Source organism: Bos grunniens, chromosome 1 (genome assembly GCF_055505025.1).
Source record: "Bos grunniens cultivar Pamir isolate PY7600 chromosome 1, Bosgru_T2T1.0, whole genome shotgun sequence".
In the NCBI taxonomy this organism is placed as follows: domain Eukaryota; kingdom Metazoa; phylum Chordata; class Mammalia; order Artiodactyla; family Bovidae; genus Bos; species Bos grunniens.
In genome coordinates, this window is record NC_141165.1 from 147,611,688 (window position 1) to 147,633,030 (window position 21,343).

The 21,343-nt window shown below is 38.0% G+C and overlaps 1 protein-coding gene across 1 annotated transcript in view; it reads right to left on the bottom strand.

The window, feature by feature from the left end:
- Nucleotides 1–21,343, bottom strand: part of CYYR1 (cysteine and tyrosine rich 1) — a 117,997-nt gene that overhangs the window by 89,398 nt on the left and 7,256 nt on the right. The gene's annotated exons all lie outside the window — the stretch shown is intronic.

Here is a 21,343-nt window from a genome sequence, read left to right on the forward strand (position 1 = left end):
GAAAATATTTATCTAAATATATTTATTTAGAATTCACATAATATCAGCTTTTTCATGCTTCAGTGGAGGATAACTTGTGTCCACAATGATCCACTCCAGATCATTAGTTGGTCAGGCCCTGTACCTTCAGTGGCTAATTGGCCAACTTCCTGTCCTCTTGGAGTCTAGAGTGTGGAAGAGCAAACAGTTCATTTACGAACTTGAATGCAGTGATAAATAATAGCAAGGTAAAGAAAGGATACAATTATGGCAGCATATTGGAGGGAATTTAATCCAGATTGAGGGTAGGAAAAGACTCCCACCAAAATATGATATTTAGATTTTCATTAGGTCTCATAGTAATAAGTAATTTTCATTTATTCCATCTTGAAATCCTCAATTCTGCACCAACCAATGGGAAGTAGTTGAAAAATGTCAGGTACAGGTAGTTCTTTTTATATATTTTTATTTGGAGGAAAATTGCTTTACAATGCTGTGATGGTTTCTTCCATCAGTTCAGTTCAGTCGCTCAGTTGTGTCTGATTCTTTGCGACCCCATGGACTGCAGCATGCCAGGCCTCCCTGTCCATCATCAATTCCGGGAGCTTACTCAAACTCATTTCCATCAAGTCGGTGATGCTGTCCAACCATCTCATCCTCTGTTGTTCCCTTCTCCTCCCGCCTTCAATCTTACCCAGCATCAGGGTGTTTTCCAACAAGTCAGTTCTTCATATCAGGTGGCCAAAGTATTGCAGTTTCAGCTTCAGCATCAGTCCTTCCAATGAATATTCAGGATTGATTTCCTTCAGCTTTGATTGGCTTGATGTCCTTGCAGTCCAAGGGACTTTCAAGAGTCTTCTCCAACACCACAGTTCAAAAGCATCAATTTTTCAGTGCTCAGCTTCCTTTATGGTCCAACTCTCACATCTATACATGACTATTGGAAAAACCATAGCTTTAACTAGATGGACCTTTGTCTGTAAAATAATGTCTCTGCTTTTTAATATGCTCTCGAGGTTTGTCGTAGCTTTTCTTCCAAGGAGCAAGCATCTGTTAATTTCATGGCTGCAGTCACCATCTGCAGTGGTTTTGGAGCCCAAGGAAATAAAGTCTCTCACTGTATCCATTGTTTCCCCATCTATTTGCCATGAAGTGATGGGACCAGATGCCATGATCTTTGTTTTTTTGAATGTTGAGTTTTAAGCCAGCTTTTTCACTCTCCTCTTTCACCTTCATCAAGAAGCTTTTCAGTTTCTCTTCGCTTTCTGCCATGAAGGTGGTCTCATCTGTGTATCTGAGGTTATTGATATTTCTCCTGGTGATTTTGATTCCAGCTTGTGCTTCATCCAGCCTGGCATTTTGCATGATGTACTCTGCATATAAGTTAAATAAGCAGGGTGACAATATACAGCCTTGAAGTGCTCCTTTCCCAATTTGGAACCAGTGCATTGTTCCATGTCCGGTTCTAACTGTTGCTTCTTGACCTGCACACAGATTTCTCAGGAGGAAGGTCAGGTGGTCTGGTATTCCAATCTCTTTAAGAAATTTTCCAGTCTGTTGTGATCCCCAAAGTCAAAGGCTTTGGCATAGTCAATAAAGCAGAAATAGATGTTTTTCTGAAACTCTCTTGCTTTTTCTACGATCCAACGGATGTTGGCAATTTGATCTCTGGTTTCTCTGCCTTTTCTAAATCCAGTTTGAACATCAGGAAGTTCTCAGTTCACATACTTTTGAAGCCCAGCTTGGAGAATTTTGAGCATTACTTTGCTAGCGTGTGAGATGAGTCAATTGTGTGGTAGTTTGAACATTCTTTAGCATTGCCTTTCTTTGGGGTTGGAATGAAAACTGACCTTTTCCAGTCCTGTGGCCACTGCTGAGTTTTCCAAATTTGCTGGCATATTGAGTGCAGCACTTCAACAGCATCTTTTATTACTTGAAATAGCTCATCTGGAATTCTATCACCTCCACTAGCTTTGTTCACAGTGATGCTTCCTAAGGCCCACTTGACTTCACATTCCAGGATGTCTGCCTCTAGGTGAGTGATCACACCATCGTGGTTATCTGGGTCATGAAGATCTTTATTGTATAGTTCTTCTGTGCATTCTTGCCACCTCTTTTAGGTCCATACCATTTCTGTCCTTTATTGTGGTCATATTTGCATGAAATTTTCCCTTGGTATCTCTAATTTTCTTGAAGAGATCTCTAGTCTTTCCCATTCTATTGTTTTCCTCTATTTCTTTGCATTGATCTGAGGAAGGCATTCTTACCTCTCCTGCTATTCTTTGGAACTGTGCATTCAGATGGGTATATCTTTCCTTTTCTCTTTTGCCTTTAGCTTCTCTTCTTTACTCAGCTATTTGTAAAGCCTCCTCAGACAATCATTTTGTCTTTTTGCATTTCTTTTTCTTGAGAATGGTCCCCATAACTGCCTCCTGTAGAATGTCATGAACCTCTGTCCATAGTTCTTCAGGCACTCTATCAGATCTAATCCCTTAATCTATTTGTCACTTCCACTGCATAATCATAAGGGATTTGTGAATCAGTCATATTTATATGTACAAATGCCCTCCCTCCTGAGCCTCCTTTCCCTGTCCCCATTTCAGCCCTCTAGGTCATCACAGAGCGCCAGGTTGGGTTCCCTGCATTATGCGACGACTTCCCATCAGCTATCTAGTTTGCACATGGTAGTGAATACATGTCAATGCTACTTTCTCCATTCACTGCACCCTCTATTTCCCCTACTGTATCCCCAAGTCTGCTCTCTACATTTTCTTCTCCATTCCTTCCCTTCAAATAGGTTCATCAGTACCACTTTTCTAGATTCCACACATACATATTAATATATCATTGGAGCTGGAGGAATCAACCTTCCTGACTTCAGACTATACTTCAAAGCTACAGTCATCAAGACAAGATGGTACTGGTACACAAACATAAATAGAGACCAATGGAACAAGATAGACAGTCCAATGATAAACATACACCTATAGGAACTTAGAGGAGGCAAGAATATACAATGAAGAAAAGAGAGACTCTTCAACAAGTCATGCTGTGAAAACTGGACAACTATATGTAAAAGAATGAAACTAGAACACTTCCTAACATCATACACAAAAATAAACTCAAAATGGATTAAAGACTTAAATGCTCTCACAGGTAGTTTTAAATGCCAGCTAGCTGTGTGAAATTAGATAAACTACTTAACTCTGAGTCTCAACGCCTTCATCTGTATAGACAGGAACCCAGGTCATGAGGGCTATTCTGAAGATTAATAAACTAATATATTTTAAGCTTCTGGGACAGAGATTGCATTAAATAAATGATAGTTCCTTTCACTCTAGTAATTTCTCCCACCACAAAAGACTCTTTCTCTTATAAAATACAACTTTGATTTCTATCTAGTGAAAGTGGCCCCTACTTGGAATTTATGACTGGCTATGATTTGTTTTTGGCACATTCCCATGGATGAAAAAATAAAGATGCATCCTCACATAAACTGCTTTGTGATGGCAATATATTCAATTCAGGATGAACTGAGATATCACAAATCCTATCTTTTACATAATATAAAACACAAAAAGAATATAAAAGAAAATTAAGGTATTCACTGTCCCACTACCATGGAAGGTGAATTCAGATTGACAAAGGACAGATCAATTTTGGTAGTGAAGGAGTTCTGAAGGGATGAAGAACAAACACTTTTAGGGAACCTGAAATAGATGCAGAATGCTTTTCAGGAGGCTAATGGAATGTAAAAGGGGAGAAATGCAGTGTATTCTTGAATTTTCATGGGTTGGTTTGCTGTTCTCTTTCTCCAGGGAGGGGAGAGGAGCTGGAGGTTGAGTTCAATCATCTATGGTCAGTGATATAATCAATCATGTCTGTCTAATGAAGCCTTCATGAAACTCCAAAAGGATAGGGTTCCGAGAGCTACCTGAGTTGAAGATTTGGGAAGAGGGACACACCTGAAGAGGGTATGGAAGCTTCTGTCCCTTTCTCTGCACCTTGTCCTATGTAGCTCTTTCATCTGACTGTTCCTGAGTTGTGCTGTGTGTGTTCAGTTGTGTTGTCATGTTCGACTCTTTGCAACTCCATGAACTATAGCCCCCAGGCTCCTCTGCCCATGATATTTTCCAGGCAAAAACACTGGAGAGGGTTGGGTTGCCATTTCCTTCTCCAAGGGATCTTCCTAACACATGGATCAAACCAGAGTCTCCTGCATTGCAGCAGATTCTTTACTACTAAGCCACCTGGGAAGCTCATTTCCCAGGAGTTACATTGTTTAATTCCAGTAAGTAAAATGTTTCTCTGAGTTCTGTGAGTACTCCAGAAAATTAATCAAACCCAAGGGTCTTTGGAACCTCTAATCTACAGTTCAGAGCCTTAGGTGACAACCTGGACTTGCAACTGGTGGCTAAAATTGGGGAATGGGGGAACAGTCATGTAGGATTGGACACTTAACCTGTGGATCTGATGCTGTCCCAAGGTCCACAGTGTCAGAACTGAGTTAACTGCTTGTGGTGTTGGAAAACCCACACCATGGAAGTGGTCTTGAAATTGCAGGCAGCTACTCACTCCAGAATTCTTGGGCTTCCCTGGTGGCTCAGGTGATAAAGAATCCGCCTGCAATGTGGGAGACTGGGTTTGATTTCTGGGTTGGAATGATCCTCTGGAGGAGGGCATGGCAACCCCCTCAGTTTTCTTCCAGGATTCTGGAGAATCCCCATGGACAGAGGAGCCTCGTGTGCTAGTCCATGGGATTGCAAAGAGTTGGACACGACTGAACAACTAAGCACAGGCAATCTCTTACTGTTCTCATCAAACTTTGTCTTTGCTTTCCTTCTTTTAATCATAAAGGTTTTTAAAAATAAAAGAATTACAGATACTAGTATAAAAAACCTACATACTCGCTATATACACTTATTCCATGTTAATAATTTATAATACATTTCAGATTTGTAATTTTTAATAAATTGCATACTTTATTAGAGTGATAAAATATTAGAGTTGAAGGCCATCCTACTCTTCTGCCTAAGGTGACCAACTTGTCCCAGGACTTTCCCAACTGTAGCACTGAAAGTCTTACACCCAGGAAACCCCTCCATTCTGGGCAATCCCAAAAATCATCTGTACTTGTCTCAGTTCAGTTCAGTTCAGTTGCTCAGTCATGTCTGACTGTTTGTGACCCCACGGACTGCAGCATGCCAGGCTTCCCTGGCATGGTCCATCACCAAATCCTGGAGCTTGCTCAAACTCATGTCCATCAAGTCAGTGATGCCATCCAGCCATCTCATCCTCTGTTGTCCCCTTTTTCTCCTGCCCTCAATCTTTCCCAGCATCAGGGTCTTTTCAAATGAGTCAGTTCTTCATATCAAGTGGCCAAAGGATTGGAGCTTCAGCCTCAGCATCAGTCCTTCCATTGAACATTCAGGACTTAATTCCTTTAGGACTGACTGGTTTGATCTTGCAGTCCAAGGAACTCTCAAGAGTCTTCTCCAACACCACAGTTCAAAAGCATCAATTCTTTGGTGCTCAGCTTTCTTTATGGTCCAACTCTCACATCCATACACGACTACTGGAAAAACTCTGACTAGACGGACCTTTGTCAGCAAAGTAATGTCTCTGCTTTTTAATATGCTGTCTAGGTTGGTCATAACTTTTCTTCCAAGGAGCAAGAGGAAGCATCTTTTAATACTTTTCTTAACACCCCTCTGCAGGGGCTTCCCTGATAGCTCAGTTGGTAAAGAATCTGCCTGCAATGCAGGAGACCCCAGTTCGATTCCTGGATAGGGAAGATCCCCTGGAGAAGGGATAGGCTACCTACTCCAGTGTTGTTGGGCTTCACCCATATTTACACATTTACCACATATGCATGTTTCTTAATAAACAGAAGTATTCCCTGCATTTAACTTTACACACAGTACCATGTTTGACACATTCTTTTTCTGTTCACTGTTTTTCACACAGCATTACCATTTTGAGATTTACTATAATGATACACTAACATGCATGGATTTAATTGCTATATACCATTCTACTGTATGAATATACTCCAGTTTACTTATCCATTCTCCTCTGAAAGGAATTTATGTTGCTCTCAATGTTTTGTTATTTTAATTAATATGCCAACCAGTGTTAAAATGTCTACTGGTATGTATTTGGGTGTATTTGGGAGTTTTCTAGGGGAGATAGGTAGGAGGGGTATTGCTGCGTCATAAAGGATGCCCACCTTCATCTTTTCTGCATGTGGTCAGATTGTTCCTCAAGTGTTGATAATGGTTTGTGTTTCCCCACCAGCAGTGTGAGTTCCCTTTCACTCTGTCAATGCTCAGTGCTATCAGAATTACAGAGTGTTGACAGCCTGACAGCTCTGGACTGTCTTGCGCTGTTTTAAACTGCACTTCCCTGCTTTGGCTAGCTAGGGGCAGCATCTCCGATATGTGTATTGCCCTTCAGGTTTTCTGCTCTATTATTCCTTTTGAGCGAACATTGTCCATTTTCCTTGTGAGGCATTCTGGACACTAATCTTTTGTGAATCATATGAATTGCAATTCTACAAGTGGGAAGTTTGCCTATGGAATTATTGCCTTGCATAATTAAAAAACAGATAGACTCCATCTGCCAATGCAGAAGACACAAGGGACGCAGATTCGATCCCTGGGTCAAGAAGATCCCCTGTAGTAGGAAATGGCAACCCACTCCAGTATTCTTACTGGGAAAATTCCATAGGCAGAGGAATCTGGTGGACTACATACAGTTCATGGGGTTCAAAGAGTCGGACATGACTGAGCAACTGAGCGTGTATGCACATATTCAAAAGGACATTTTTAAAGATTGAAATATAATTCGTATACCATAAAATTCATCATTTTAAAGTACAGAGTTCAGTGATTTAGTATATCTCTTCTTTCACTATTTGTGCATTTCATCTTTTATTTTAGAAATCTTTCCTGTCCTGATATGATTGTGACATTCTACCTCTTTTTTAAATGTTGTTAATGTTTGCTTCTTGTCTTTCTGTAATTAGTCCATTTTGGGTGAAGTGTGATGGGCTAGTTTGATGTTTATCCACCTAGTTACTTTCTCAGCATTAAGTGAAGTCGCTCAGTTGTGTCCGACTCTTTGTGACCCTGTGGACTGTAGCCCACCAGGCTCCTCCGTCCCTGGGATTCTCCAGGCAAGAACACTGGAGTGGGTTGCCATTTTCTTCTCCAGGGGATCTTCCTGACCCAGGGACTGAACCCAGGTCTCCCACATTGCAAGCAGAGGCTTTAACCTCTGAGCCACCAGGGAAGCATTTATTAAATAATATATCCACCTCTACTGGTTTGTAATGCCATCTCTGTCACCTAACAAGTCCCACAGACACATGAGTCAATTTCTAAGCTCTATATCCTTATCAGTTTATCTGTGAACGGTCAAACTCAACAAAAAAAATTGTCTTGTGGGTTTTGATTAGAATTTCACCAAATTTATACATAGTTCAGGAAGAACTGACATATCCGATTATTGACATCCTTGTACTCCCATCTGCAATTTGGTATATCTCAATTTCTATAGGTCTCCCTTTCATCTCTTGAAACTTTTATATATTTATATTACTCCATAAGTGCCATGCATAAATTATTGGATTTCTTAGTAGGTACTCAGTCTTTGGTGTTGTAAATGAAATTTGTGTACACACACATGCTTATCACATTTTCTGAGTGTTGTTGATGTACAGGGATGCACTAAGTTTCATATATTGATCTTACGTCCTGCCATCTTAATGAACTTTCTCATTCACTTTTATAGTCTGAGGAATATAGGTAATCACATCACTTGTAAATAATAACAGTTTAGTTCCTTCCTTTCCAATTTGTATCATCTCTTTTTCGTTTGTCTTGTTGACGAAGACAGCAGGATGCTGAAAAGAGAGGTGTTAGATGCCAGCTTGGGCTTTCCAGTAGCTCAGAGACAAAGAACCTGCCTGCCAGTGCAGGAGCTTCAGGAGACAGGAGTTTGATCAATTGGTCGCGAAGATCCCCTGGAGGAGGAAATGGCAACCCACTCCAGTATTCCTGCCTGGAGAGTCCCATGGACAGAGGAGCCTGATGGACTACAGTCCATGGGGTCTCAAAGAGTCAGACATAAGCATGCACAAACGTAAAAAATGCATTTTCCAGTAGCTTATAAGCCATTCAGGAGCAGGAACTGTGTTTGATTCACAGCTATGTCCTCTAATACCTGGTATAGAAGACAGAATATCTCTGTACATATTATAAAAATAAATTGCTGGGAACATGTTCTAAAAACTTCATGTAGCCCTTCATAAAAACAATGTTTTTTACAATGAAGCTTAATTTACATAGGCAATTATGATTGAATAGAGTTGACTCAAAGAAGTTTTAGATATCTACATATTTATATTTGCTCTTAATAATACATAAAATGTGCTTACGTAAAACATATAACACAGGTCTTCTGAGAAACAATGGCTACCTTCTTACAGCAAACATTATTTTCTGTGTGTGTACTCAGTCTTGACTGATTCTTTGAGATCCTGTGGACTGTAGCTTGCCAGGCTCTTGATCAGAAAATCAAGGGATTTTCCAGGCAAGAACGATGGAGTGGGTTGCCATTTCCTCCCCTGGGGGGTCTTCATGACCAAGAGATTGAACCTGGTTTTCCTGCATTGGCAGGCAGATTCTTTACTACTGTGTGACCTGGGAAGGCCAAACATAATTTGTTACTACATTAAAAAAAAAAAAATCCAATTACTTAAACTAAAAAAAAAAAGTTCTCTGAGCATGACATTCTCTGCAAATCTCCACTTGTTCACTGACCTGGGAGCTCTCCAAAGCCTGTTCTTTTGCATTTTCATGGACGTTTCATTAGAAAGGCATGATTGATTAAATCACTGGTCAATGATACTGAGCTCAGTCTCCATTCCCTCTTTCCTCCTCACAGGTTCAGGGTTTGGGAATGAAAGTTCCACCTCCCTAATCATAGGGTTGGTTTCCCTGACAACCAGCCCCCACCCTCAAGTGCTTTCCAAAAGTCACCTTGTTAACATGAAAATCAAGTTTATATTTATTTTAACATTATATTAGTTATTTAGCTTTCTATCATCATTAAAACAAAAACAAGACTCCTAGGGACTTTGATTTGCTCAGTATGTACCTTTCATAGGTGGTTTTTTCCTTTCATATCTAAGTGCTCAGAACATTTTGATTCATTTAATTCAAATGATGTTCTTGCCAATGACAAAGGGGTTTCAAGCTGTATTATGTTTCTGTCCTTATTTGAACAGCCTCAAGTTTTATTCAGAATGCTCAGCTACTCCATGAGTACAGGACCTCAAATGCCATTTGGAAATGTGAAACCTCTATCTTTTAACTCAGTTTTGCTTTCATGCATAACATGGCTATAACACCACAGATCAGATCAGATCAGTTGCTCAGTCGTGTCTGACTCTTTGTGACCCCATGAATTGCAGCATGCCAGGCCTCCCTGTCCATCACCAACTCCCGAAGTCCACTCAGACTCACATCCATCGAGTTGGTGATGCCATCCACCATCTCATCCTCTGTCGTCCCCTTCTCCTCCTGCCCCCAATCCCTCCCAGCATCAGAGTCTTTTCCAATGAGTCAACTCTTTGCATCAGGTGGCCAAAGTACTGGAGTTTCAGCTTTAGCATCATTCCTTCCAAAGAAATCCCAGGGCTGATCTCCTTTATTTATTGATTGATTGATTGATTTTATTTTTTTTAAATTTTTTTTCTAATTTTATTTTATTTTTAAACTTTACATAATTGTATTAGTTTTGCCAAATATCAAAATGAATCCGCCACAGGTATACAATGGACTGGTTGGATGTCCTTGCAGTCCAAGGGACTCTCAAGAGTTTTCTCCAACACCACAGTTCAAAAGCATCAATTCTTCGGCGCTCAGCCTTCTTCAAGGTCCAACTCTCACATCCATACATGACCACAGGAAAAACCAAAGTCTTGACTAGACGAACCTTTGTTGGCAAAGTAATGTCTCTGCTTTTGAATATGCTATCTAGGTTGGTCATGACCTTCCTTCCAAGGAGTAAGCGTCTTTTAATTTCATGGCTGCAGTCACCATCTGCAGTGATTTTGGAGCCCAGAAAAATAAAGTCTGACACTGTTTCCACTTTTTCCCCATCTATTTCCCATGAAGTGATGGGACCAGATGCCATGATCTTCGTTTTCTGAATGTTGAGCTTTAAGCCAACTTTTTCACTCTCCACTTTCACCTTCATCAAGAGGCTTTTGAGTTCCTCTTCATTTTCTGCCATAAGGGTGTTGTCATCTGCATATCTGAGGTTATTGATATTTCTCTCGACAATCTTGATTCTAGCTTGTGTTTCTTCCAATCCAGCATTTCTCATGATGTACTCTGCATATAAGTTAAATAATCAGGGTGACAATATACAGCCTTGACATACTCCTTTTCCTATTTGGAACCAGTCTGTTGTTCCATGTCCAGTTCTAACTGTTGCTTCCTGACCTGCATACAGATTTCTCAAGAGACAGATCAGGTGGTCTGGTATTCCCATCTCTTTCAGAATTTTCCACAGTTTATTGTGATCCACACAGTCAAAGGCTTTGGCATAGTCAATAAAGCAGAAATAGATGTTTTTCTAGAACTCTCTTGCTTTTTCCATGATCCAGCGGATGTTGGCAATTTGATCTCTGGTTCCTCTGCCTTTTCTAAAACCACAGCTTTGATATTTATTAGCTGTCTTTGCAAAACTTGGGGCAATATATCTTTCACATTTTATTGAGAAGAAAAGAAACTGAATCCCACCAGGATCTCCATTATTAGTTCTTCCTCCATCTTCTGCCACCTGGCTCACTATGTCCAACCCATTGTCTAACCCAGTCATTTGGTTTATGTTCAATATCATACAGTTATCCTCTTACTCACATAGCAGTTTTCCTTTATTTTCAATACAGTCCTGCTTTTAGTCTGCCTCATTATTAACAGTAATTAGCTACTCACTTGCATCCTCTGATCCTTCAAATTCTACTAATTTTAAGTAACACTCAATAAACCACATCTTTATGTTGGAGTCTACCTCCAGGAAATGTCAGTCCAATTTCACCAGCAGCAAAATTGAAACACTGCTTTCCATATTCATCGCAGAATGTTTATTTTCCATGGAGAAAAGTGGCTGGATGAAATGTTTGAGAGTCAAGTATGATGAGAAATTGTTTACTTTGAAAATTGGCCCAGTTCTCATTTTGAAACATAGTGAGGTTTCTAACTGTCAAGTACTTAACTCCCTGATCAAAAATGTCACAAATGGAGGTAGGAATGGGAGAACAAGATGTTGGAGCAGTAGGTGCATGTGGAGTACATCTCTCTCCATGGACACATCAGGCATTCACTTCAGGTACAGAAGTGCATGCAGAACACCAGCTGAGAGTGGACAGGAGTACCTGACCAGTGGAAAAGAATATATAGAACCATGCAAAAATCATCAACAGCATTCCTTGCTCTGGGATTGCTCCACAATCCCTAAACTCCAGCTCCCAGCCATGTACTTTCCAGTGGACCAGCGTTCCTGTCCAGGAGATCAAGCCCCGAGCCTTTGGAGTGGGAGCACTGACTCCAAGACCCTAGACTACCAAAGAACTAACCCTAGAGAGTATCAAATAGTGAGAACTCACACAAAGGAAACCACCTGAATACAAGACCTGGCATCACCCAACCACCAGTAGCAGCCTGTGCAGGATGCCTCATCTAAACAACAAACAAAACAAAAATACAAGCCCAATCATCAACAGACAGGATTACCACCTCACTTGGCTTTGCCCATTAGAGGAAAAACAAACAAACAAACAAAACTCAGCATAAATCTCACCCTATAAGAAGCTTACACAAACCACTGGACCAACCTTATGAGGGCAGAAACCAAAAGGAAGAAAGAATTCAACCTTCTTCAAGGAAAGAATTCAACTTTCCTTGAAGCCTGGGAAAGGGAGACCTCAAACACAGTAAGTCAAAAAAAAAAAAGAAAAAGCAGAGAAATATTACACAAACGAAGGAACAAACTAGAAACACAGAAGTCCAAATAAATGAAGAGGAAACAGGCAAACTATTTAAAACAGAATTCAGAATAATGATAGTAAAGATGATCAAAAGCCTTGAAAACAAAATGGAGAAAATGCAAGAATCAACTAACAATGACTTAGAAGAATGAAAGAATAAACATACAGAGACAAACAACACAATTACTGAGATTAAAAATCTAGAAGGAATCAGTAGCAGAATATCTGAAGCAGAAGAATGAATCAGTGGGCTGGAAGATAAAATAGTAGAAATAACTTCTGAAGAGCAGAATAAAGTAAAAAGAATTAAAAGAACTGAGGACAGTCTCAGAGACCTCTGGGACAATATCAAACACACGAATATTTGAATTATAGGGGTCCCAGAAGAAGAAGAGAAAAAGAAAGGGTATGAGAAAATTTTTGAAGAGATTATAGTTGAAACTTTCCCCAACATGGAAAAGGAAATAGTCAATCAAGTCCAAGAGGCACAGAGAGTCCCATTCAGGATAAAGCCAAGAAGAGACACACCAAGACACATACTAATCAAACTAACAAAGACTAAACACAAATACAAGGGAAATCCCATATGCTTAACAGCTGATCTTTCAGCAGAAACTCTGCAGGCCAGAAGGGAATGGCAGGATATATTTAAAGTACTGAAAGGGAAAAATCTACAACCAAGATTACTGTACCCAGCAAGGATCTCATTCAAAATTGTTGGAGAAATAAGAAGCTTTTCAGACAAGCAAAAGTTAAGAGAATTTAGTACCACAAAACCAGCTTTACAACAAATGTTAAAGGGACTTATATAGTCAAGAAATACAAGAGAAGAAGGATCTACAAAATCAACCCCAAACAATTAAGAAAATGGCAAAGGGAAGTTATATATATATATATATATATATATATATATATATCAATAATTACTTTAAATGTAAATGGATTAAATGCTCCAACCAAAAGACACAGATTGGCTGAATGGATACAAAAAGAAGACCCATATATATGTTGTCTACAAGAAACCCACTTCAGACCTAAAGACACATGTAGACTGAAATTGAGAGGATGGAAAAATATATTCCATACAAATAGGAAGCAAAAGAAAACTGTAGTAGCAATCCTAGTATCAGACAAAACAGATCTTAAAATAAAGAAGATTGCAAGACATAAATAAGCACAATACATAAAGATCAATGGATTACCAAGAGGAAGACATAACATTATAAATATCTAGACACCCAACATAGGAGCACGTCAATACATGAGACAAATACTAACAGACATAAAAGGAGAAATTGACAGTAACACAGTAATAGTAGGAGACTTTAACATCCCACTCACACCAATGGACAGATCATCAAAACAGAAAATTAATAAGGAAACAAGTCTTAAATGATACATTAGATGAGATGGATCTCATTGATATCTTCAGGACATTCCATCCAAATGAAGAATAATACACTTTCTTCTAGAGTGCACATGGAACATTCTCCAGGACAAACCACATCTTGGGTCACAAATCAAACCTCAGTAAATTTAAGAAAATTGCAATTGTTTCAAGCGTCTTCTCCGATCACAATGTTATGAGACTAGATAGCAATTACAAGAAAAAAAACTGTAAGAAACACAAACACATGGAGATTAAACAGCCAACAGGTTACTGAAGAAGTCAAAAGAAAAATCAAAAAAATTCTAGAAACAAATAACAATGAAAACACAATAACTCAGAGCCTATGGGATACAGCAAAAGGACTCCTAAGAGGGAAGTTTGTAGCAATACAATCATTTATCAAGAAACAAGAAAAACATCGAATAGACAACCTAACTTTACACCTAAAACAACAGGAAAAAGGAAAAAAAAAGCCCACAAAATTATTAGAAGGAAATAAATTATAAAGATCCGAGCAGAAATAAATGGAAAAGAAATGAAATAAACAATAGTAAAGATGAATAAAACTAAAAGCTTGTTCTTTGAGAAGACAAACAAAATTGACATTTAGCCAGACTCATCAAGGAAAAAAGACAGAAGAAACAAATCAACAAAATCAGAAATGAAAAAGGAGAGGTTATAATAGACAATGCATAAATACAAAGGATTATAGGAGACTATTATGAACAACTATATGGCAATAAAATAGATAATCTGAAAGAAGTGGACAGGTTCTTAGAAAAGTTCAATCTTCCAAGACTGAACCAGGAAGAACTAGAAATCATAAACAACCCAATAACAAGCACTGAAATTGAAGCTGTGATCAAAAATCTCCCCAAAAACAAAACCCAGGACCAGATGGCATCACAGGAGAATTCTATCGAACATTTAGAGAAGAGCTAATGCCTATCCTTCTAAAACTCTTTCAAAAAATTGCAGAGGAAGGAACACTTTCAAACTCATTCTATAAAGCCACCGTAACCCTGATACCAAAACCAGAGAAAGACAACACACAAAAAAGAAAACTATAGGCCAACATCACTGATGAACATGGATGCAAAAATCCTCAACAAAATTTTAGCAAACAGAATTCAGCAACACATCAAAAGGCTCATACACCATGATCAAGTTGGGTTTATTCCAGGGATGCAAGAATTCTTCAATATACACAAATCAATGTGATACACCATATTAACAAATTGAAAGATAAAAACCATATGATAATCTCAATAGATGCAGAAAAAGCCTTTGACAAAATTCAGCACCCATTTATGATTAAAATGGATATCAAAGGAATCTGCCTCGACATGGCCTACAGCAAACATTACTCTCAATGGTGAAAAACTGAAAGCATTCCCCCTAAGATCAGGAACAAGACAAGGATGTCCACTCTTACCACTATTATTCAACATAGTTCTGGAAGTCCTAGCTACTGCAATCAGAGAAAAAAAAGAAATAAAATAAATCCAGATTAGAAAAGAAGAAGTAAAGCTCTCACTGTTTGCAGATGACATGATACTGTACATAGAAAACCCTAAAGATAGTATCAGAAAGTTACTAGAGCTAATCAGTGAATTTAGCAAAGTTGCAGCATACAAAATCAATACACAGAAATCACTTGAATTTCTATGTATTAACAACGAAAAATCAGAAAGAGAAATTAAGGAATCAATCCCATTTACCATTGCAACAAAAAGAATTAAATATCTAGGAATAAACTTACCTAAGGAGGCAAAAGAACTGTACATAGAAAATTTAAGACACTAATGAAAGAAATCAAAGATGATATAAACAGATGGAGAGATGCTCCATGTTCCTGGGTAGGGAGAATCAATATTGTGAAAATGACTATACTACCAAATGCAATCTACAGATTCATTGCGATCCCTATCAAATTACCAATGGCATTTTTCACAGAACCAGAACAAAAAACTCACAATTCATATGGGAAACACAAAAGACCCTGAATAGCCAAAGCAGTCTTGAGAAAGAAGAATGGAACTGGAAGAATCAACCTTCCTGACTTCAGACTATGCTACAAAGCTACAGTCATCAACAGTATCGTACTGGCACAAAAACAGAAATAAAGACTAATGGAACAAGATAGAAATCCCAGAAATAAACCCATGCCCCTATAGGTTACCTTATTTTTGACAAAGGAGGAAAGAATATACAATGCGGCAAAGACAGCCTCTTCAATAAATGGTGCTGGGAAAACCGGACAGCTACACTAAAAGGATGAAATTAGAACACTTCCTAATACCATACACAAAGATAAACTCAAAATGAATTAAAGACCTAAATGTAAGACTGGAAACTATAAAACTCTTAAGAGGAAAGCATAGGCAGAATACTCAATGACATAAATCAAAGAAGATCCTCTATGACCTACCTCCTAAAGTAATGGAAATAAAAACAAAAGTAAACAAGTGGGACCTGATTAAACTTAAAGGCTTTTGCACAGCAAAGGACACTATAAGCAAGGTGAAAAGACAATCCTCAGAATGGGAGAAAATAATAGCAAATGAAACAACTGACAAAAGATTAATTTCCAAAATATACAAGCAGCTCATACAACTGAATACCAGAAAAACAAACAACCCAATCAAAAAGTGGGAAAAAGACCTAAACAGACATTTCTCCAAAGAAGACATACAGATGGCTAACAAACACATGAAAAGATGCTCAACATCACTCATTATCAGAGAAATGTAAATCAAATCTACAATGGGATATCACCTCACAGTGGTCAGAAAGGCCATCATCAAAAACTCTACAAACAATACATGCTGGAGAGGTTATGGAGAAAAAGGAATGCTTTTGCACTGTTTGTGGGAATGTAAATTGACACAGCCACTATGGAAGATGGTTATCAGTTCAGTTCAGTTCAGTCGCTCAGTCATGTCCAACTCTTTGCAACCCCATGAATCGCAGCATACCAGGTCTCCCTGTCCATCACCAACTCCCGGAGATCATGCAAACTCATGTCCATCGAGTCGGTGATGCCATCCAGCCATCTCATCCTCTGTCGTCCCCTTTTCCTCCTGCCCCCAATCCCTCCCAGCATCAGAGTCTTTTCCAATGAGTCAACTCTTCGCTTGAGGTGGCCAAAGTATTGGAGTTTCAGCTTTAGCATGATTCCTTCCAAAGAACACCCAGGGCTGATCTCCTTCAGAATAGACTGGTTGGATCTCTTTGCAGTCCAAGGGACACTCAAGAGTCTTCTCCAACACCACAGTTCAAAAGCATCAATTCTTCGGCACTCAGCTTTCTTCACAGTCCAACTCTCACATCCATACATGACCACCGGAAAAACCATAGCCTTGACTAGACGGACCTTTGTTGGCAAAGTAATGTCTCTGCTTTTGAATATACTATCTAGGTTGGTCATAACTTTTCTTCCAAGGAGTAAGCATCTTTTAATTTCATGGCTGCAATAGCAATTCCTTAAAAAACTAGGAATAAAACCACCATATGACCCAGCAATCTGACTCCTATGCATATCCTGTGAGGAAACCAAAATTGAAAGAGACACATGTATCCCATTGTTCATTGCAGTACTATTTACAATAGCTGGAACATGGAAGCAACCTAGATGTCCATCAACAGAGGAAAGGATAAAGAAGTTGTGGTACATATACACAATGGAATATTACTCAGCCATAAAAAAGAACACATTTGAGTCAGTTCTAATGAGGTGGATGAACCCAGAACTTATTATATAGAGTGAAGTAAATTAGAAAGAGAAAGATAAACATATTATAACCCACATATACAGAATATAGAAAAATGGTACTGAAGAATTTATTTGCAGGGCAACAGTGGAGAAACAGACATAGAGAACAGACTTATGGATGGGGAGAGGGGAGGAGAGGGTGAGATGTGTGGAAAGAGTAACACGGAAACTTACATTACCATATGTAAAACAGGTAGCTAATGGGCATTTGCTGTATGGCTCAGGAAACTCAAACAGGGGCTCTGTATCAACCTAGAGGGATGGGGCTGGGGAGGGATTCCGGAGGGAGGTTCAAAAGGGAGGGGATATCTATATACCTATGGCTGATTCATGTTGAGGTTTGACATGAAACAACAAAATTCTGTAAAGCATCCTTCAATAAAAAGTAAATAAATTTTTAAAAAATGTAAAAAATGGACCAATAGTTCCCAAGTCATATTTTCTATCATAAATGGTACTAAAAAGTGTAATATCTCAAAGTGTTCATTCTAAGTTTGTTCTCTATGGAATAAATAATAATCTTCATTTGGTGGCTTCTCACCTTTGTCCCTCATGTTAGTGGTATCTAAGGGGCTTCCCTGGTGGCTCATACGGTAAAGAATTTGCCTGCGATGCTGGAAACCCAGTTCAATCCCTGGGTCATGAAGATCCCCTGGAGAAGGCAATGGCAACCCACTTTGGTATTCTTGCCTGGAAAACTCTGTGGACAGAGGAGCCCTGTGGGCTACAGTCCATGGGGTCACAAAGAGTCAGACACAACTGAGCAACTAACGCTTTCACTTAGTGGGATCTAAGAATGTGTCCTTTCTACATGAAACCAGATATCTTATTTCCAGAAAAACACCGAATTATTTTATTTTAGTTTTGTTAAACATGACCAATAAGATTATGTAATCTACCAATAAAAGTCTATAAAAGTAAGTATCTACCTTTTGTCTTACCTAAAGTTTAACCTTCCTTTTCTAGCAACCCTGATCAACATGGGTTTTCCCAAACTGACCATTTCCTTTATTAAATCTCTGCATTTATAGCGGAGACTCTGTCTGGAATACACTTCCTTTTCTTCACTGTTAACTTATGTAAAAATCTACTTTCTTTAAAACTGTTCAAATTTCATATTTATGAGGTTTTTTCTAAACATCTCTTTCTAGACACACACACACATACACACACTTAATTGCTTTCTCTCTTCTTGGCCCTTCAATAACACTTCATAAGTTAATTCACTGAATTAGAATTATTTGTGTACATCTTTTTCTCTTATTAGATTGAGAGATCATAAAGGTCAGGGAACATCATTTATTCATCTTTGGATCCTATGCTGCTATGGTAACAGACATGCAATATATATCTGTAAATAATTGATTGCACAGTATATGTTGACTTTTGCAAAAATTATCCTTAAATTCTAAAAACTAATATTGTTACTTTTCTATATGGAAGTGAATATCCGTGACCATAATGAGCAAAAGCAGGCATGACATTTTAAATAGATTTATGTCAAATAGACTTATTGTAGTGATCATTTTGCAGTATATACAAATATTAAATCATTATGTTGTATGTCTGAAATCAATATAATGTTACATATCAATTATATTTTGATTGTTAAAAGTATTTTTAAAGTTTAATTTTTAAATTGTTCTCACAAGATATGAATTTAAAGTTTTCTAACTGAAAAAGGGGGTAGATCTGAATTTATTTGTCAAAATTAACTCATATTTAGAATATAAAATATGTAAAAGGGAGAGATCTAAGTCAAATAATACTTTCAAACTAAAAGGTAAATTGAATGCTAGCTTTTGGGATGTATTTGAAAACAATTCTTAATGGTTAATTTTAAAAAGTTTAGAAAGGGTAGCTGAAATAAGCAGAATTAAGGGCTAAATATTTCTACTCTGATTATTTTGGAGAGAGGACTCAGCAAGAAGAATCAAGTGTGCCTTACCTTACCAATTTATACATAGTCTTCAATGGCCCAAATTGTAGTTTATATTCTCTTTAGCTCATTTTAAGCTAGGCCAAGACATTTTCTATTTTAAAAATAAATAAGACTAGAAACCAAATTAAAACCAATTTATAAAATTATTCATTTAGGATATATAACATTCTAGTATGTTTACTGCTTTCTTCCCTATTACCTTACTGATGACCACGAAGATTAAATTTTTTGTTAGGATGAAAAAACTGATTTTACTAAGAGTGTGCCTAGATGCTTGCAAGAGAGGAAGCAGAGTTTATGAGTTCCAAAATAGTAATATTTGAAAACATGCGCATGAAAGAACTTCTGTAAGCATTCTCGGAATTATTTGCTCTTTTTCTATTCCCCCCACCTTAATTAAAAAAAAAAAAAAGGAAAGCTTTGGGTGGAGTTAACTCTTTTCAAATCTTAAACAATAACTGGAAATCCTGAAAATGTATTCTTTATCCAGTGGGGAAAACACTTTAAAGCTCTTTTTTTCTCTAAGAATTGTTTAGCAAGGGAATTACTTGGTGGCTTCTATTTTGAAGAGAAAATTCAGTTTAACTGCCTGAAATATTATGCCATCTGTGTTTATTTCCGCTATCCACAGAACACAATTCTGTTTTTCAAACATAACAAGTACATGGCCCTAAAAACCTAGATAAATATATAACTCAATGAATTCTTTACCAAGTGATGAAATTAGTTCAAAGGACAGGTACCATTAAAAAAAGAGAGAGAGAGAACAATCTGATGGTAGGTATAAAGCATGTAAAGCCCAATGGTAAATTTAAAAATATTTAAGTACTTTGATTAAAAGTATTCATGTCTTCTATATGTATTGATCAGGGTGGAGGTATCTATGAGGTGAGAAACGGGAGTACAGTGCATGCTATGATGCAGTTAGTGGGCAGAGACCTAGAACAGGTGCCAGAGGACCAAAGAGTCACAGAGGCAATCTGACCCCAGGCTGCTCCAACCTATACCACCTATGAGGCCCACTCACACATCTGCCTAGAACAAGCAGCCTCCGGACTGTGAAGACCACCCAAAAATAAAATTTGAATTTAGTAATCAAGAACTTTAATTTACTTAAAAAGCATGAAATGATATACAAATGCGAAACATCATTATTTGTCTTTTTACTTAAGGTATTCTGAACTGATTCTTACCTTTCTCTAAATGTAAGGGGACTTAACGTTTTTCTACCAAGTCTTCAATGAGGAAAAATTCAAACATTTTATTTAGAATTTATACGTATCTCAAAGAATGTTTAGATTCTATTCATCAGTATTTATGACAACCTGACATTTCTTCCATTGCCATGACAATCTTCAAAAGTATCCTGAACTCTGATTCATTCTTTCTGGCCTTATTCAGCGAGACATAACCTCTAAGATCAACCCCACTTTGCGTCTAGAAAGTGTATGCTACGCCAGGTTTTCTGTTCTCAGGAAACAGAGGATGATTTACAGACCTTCTCACTGGACAGCTGCCTAAAATGGACAGGCATGTATCACTCGGTGAGGAATCTTTCCTGGCTCTACTTAAGCCTTCATAGAACACAGACTAAGTCACAACAGAACAGTTTTCAAATCATCCTGATTGTCACTTGAAAAATACAAAGTAAGGGGGACAGAAGCAGACTCCTGAAAGCCTTGAGTGATGGTCACCCATGGGTGAAATTCATATGTTCTTAATTCTCTGACTTCTATTTCTCAACTCGAAGGTGTGTGTAGAAGGACAGAGTTGCACAGTTCTCAGGCATACAACCCTGCAGGCAGCTTCTGCTTGTCCATTTCCCTTGCCCAGAAGCATTTCTAAAATAAATTAATTAGTTATAGACAAATGCTTAACATATTCTCTGTGTTAATGTTTCACTGATTTTGTAGTTGGTTATCAGGTTACATTGTTGCCACCTAGCTTTTCTTAGGCTCTTATCTTGTTGCCTGAAGTTGCTTAGGTAAAAACTGACCTTTGATGTCTCAAATGTTTTTTATTTATAAAGTTTCTTTCCCCTGGTATCTACTGGATGAGTCTGACAAATACATGGGTGGCAAAATAAACTGGCTATCATTAAATGACAAACTTTAATCTTTTAACAAAGCAGACAAAAATATATCATTTACAATGTTAATGAATATGATCTACTTAGGACATTATTATTACTATTAT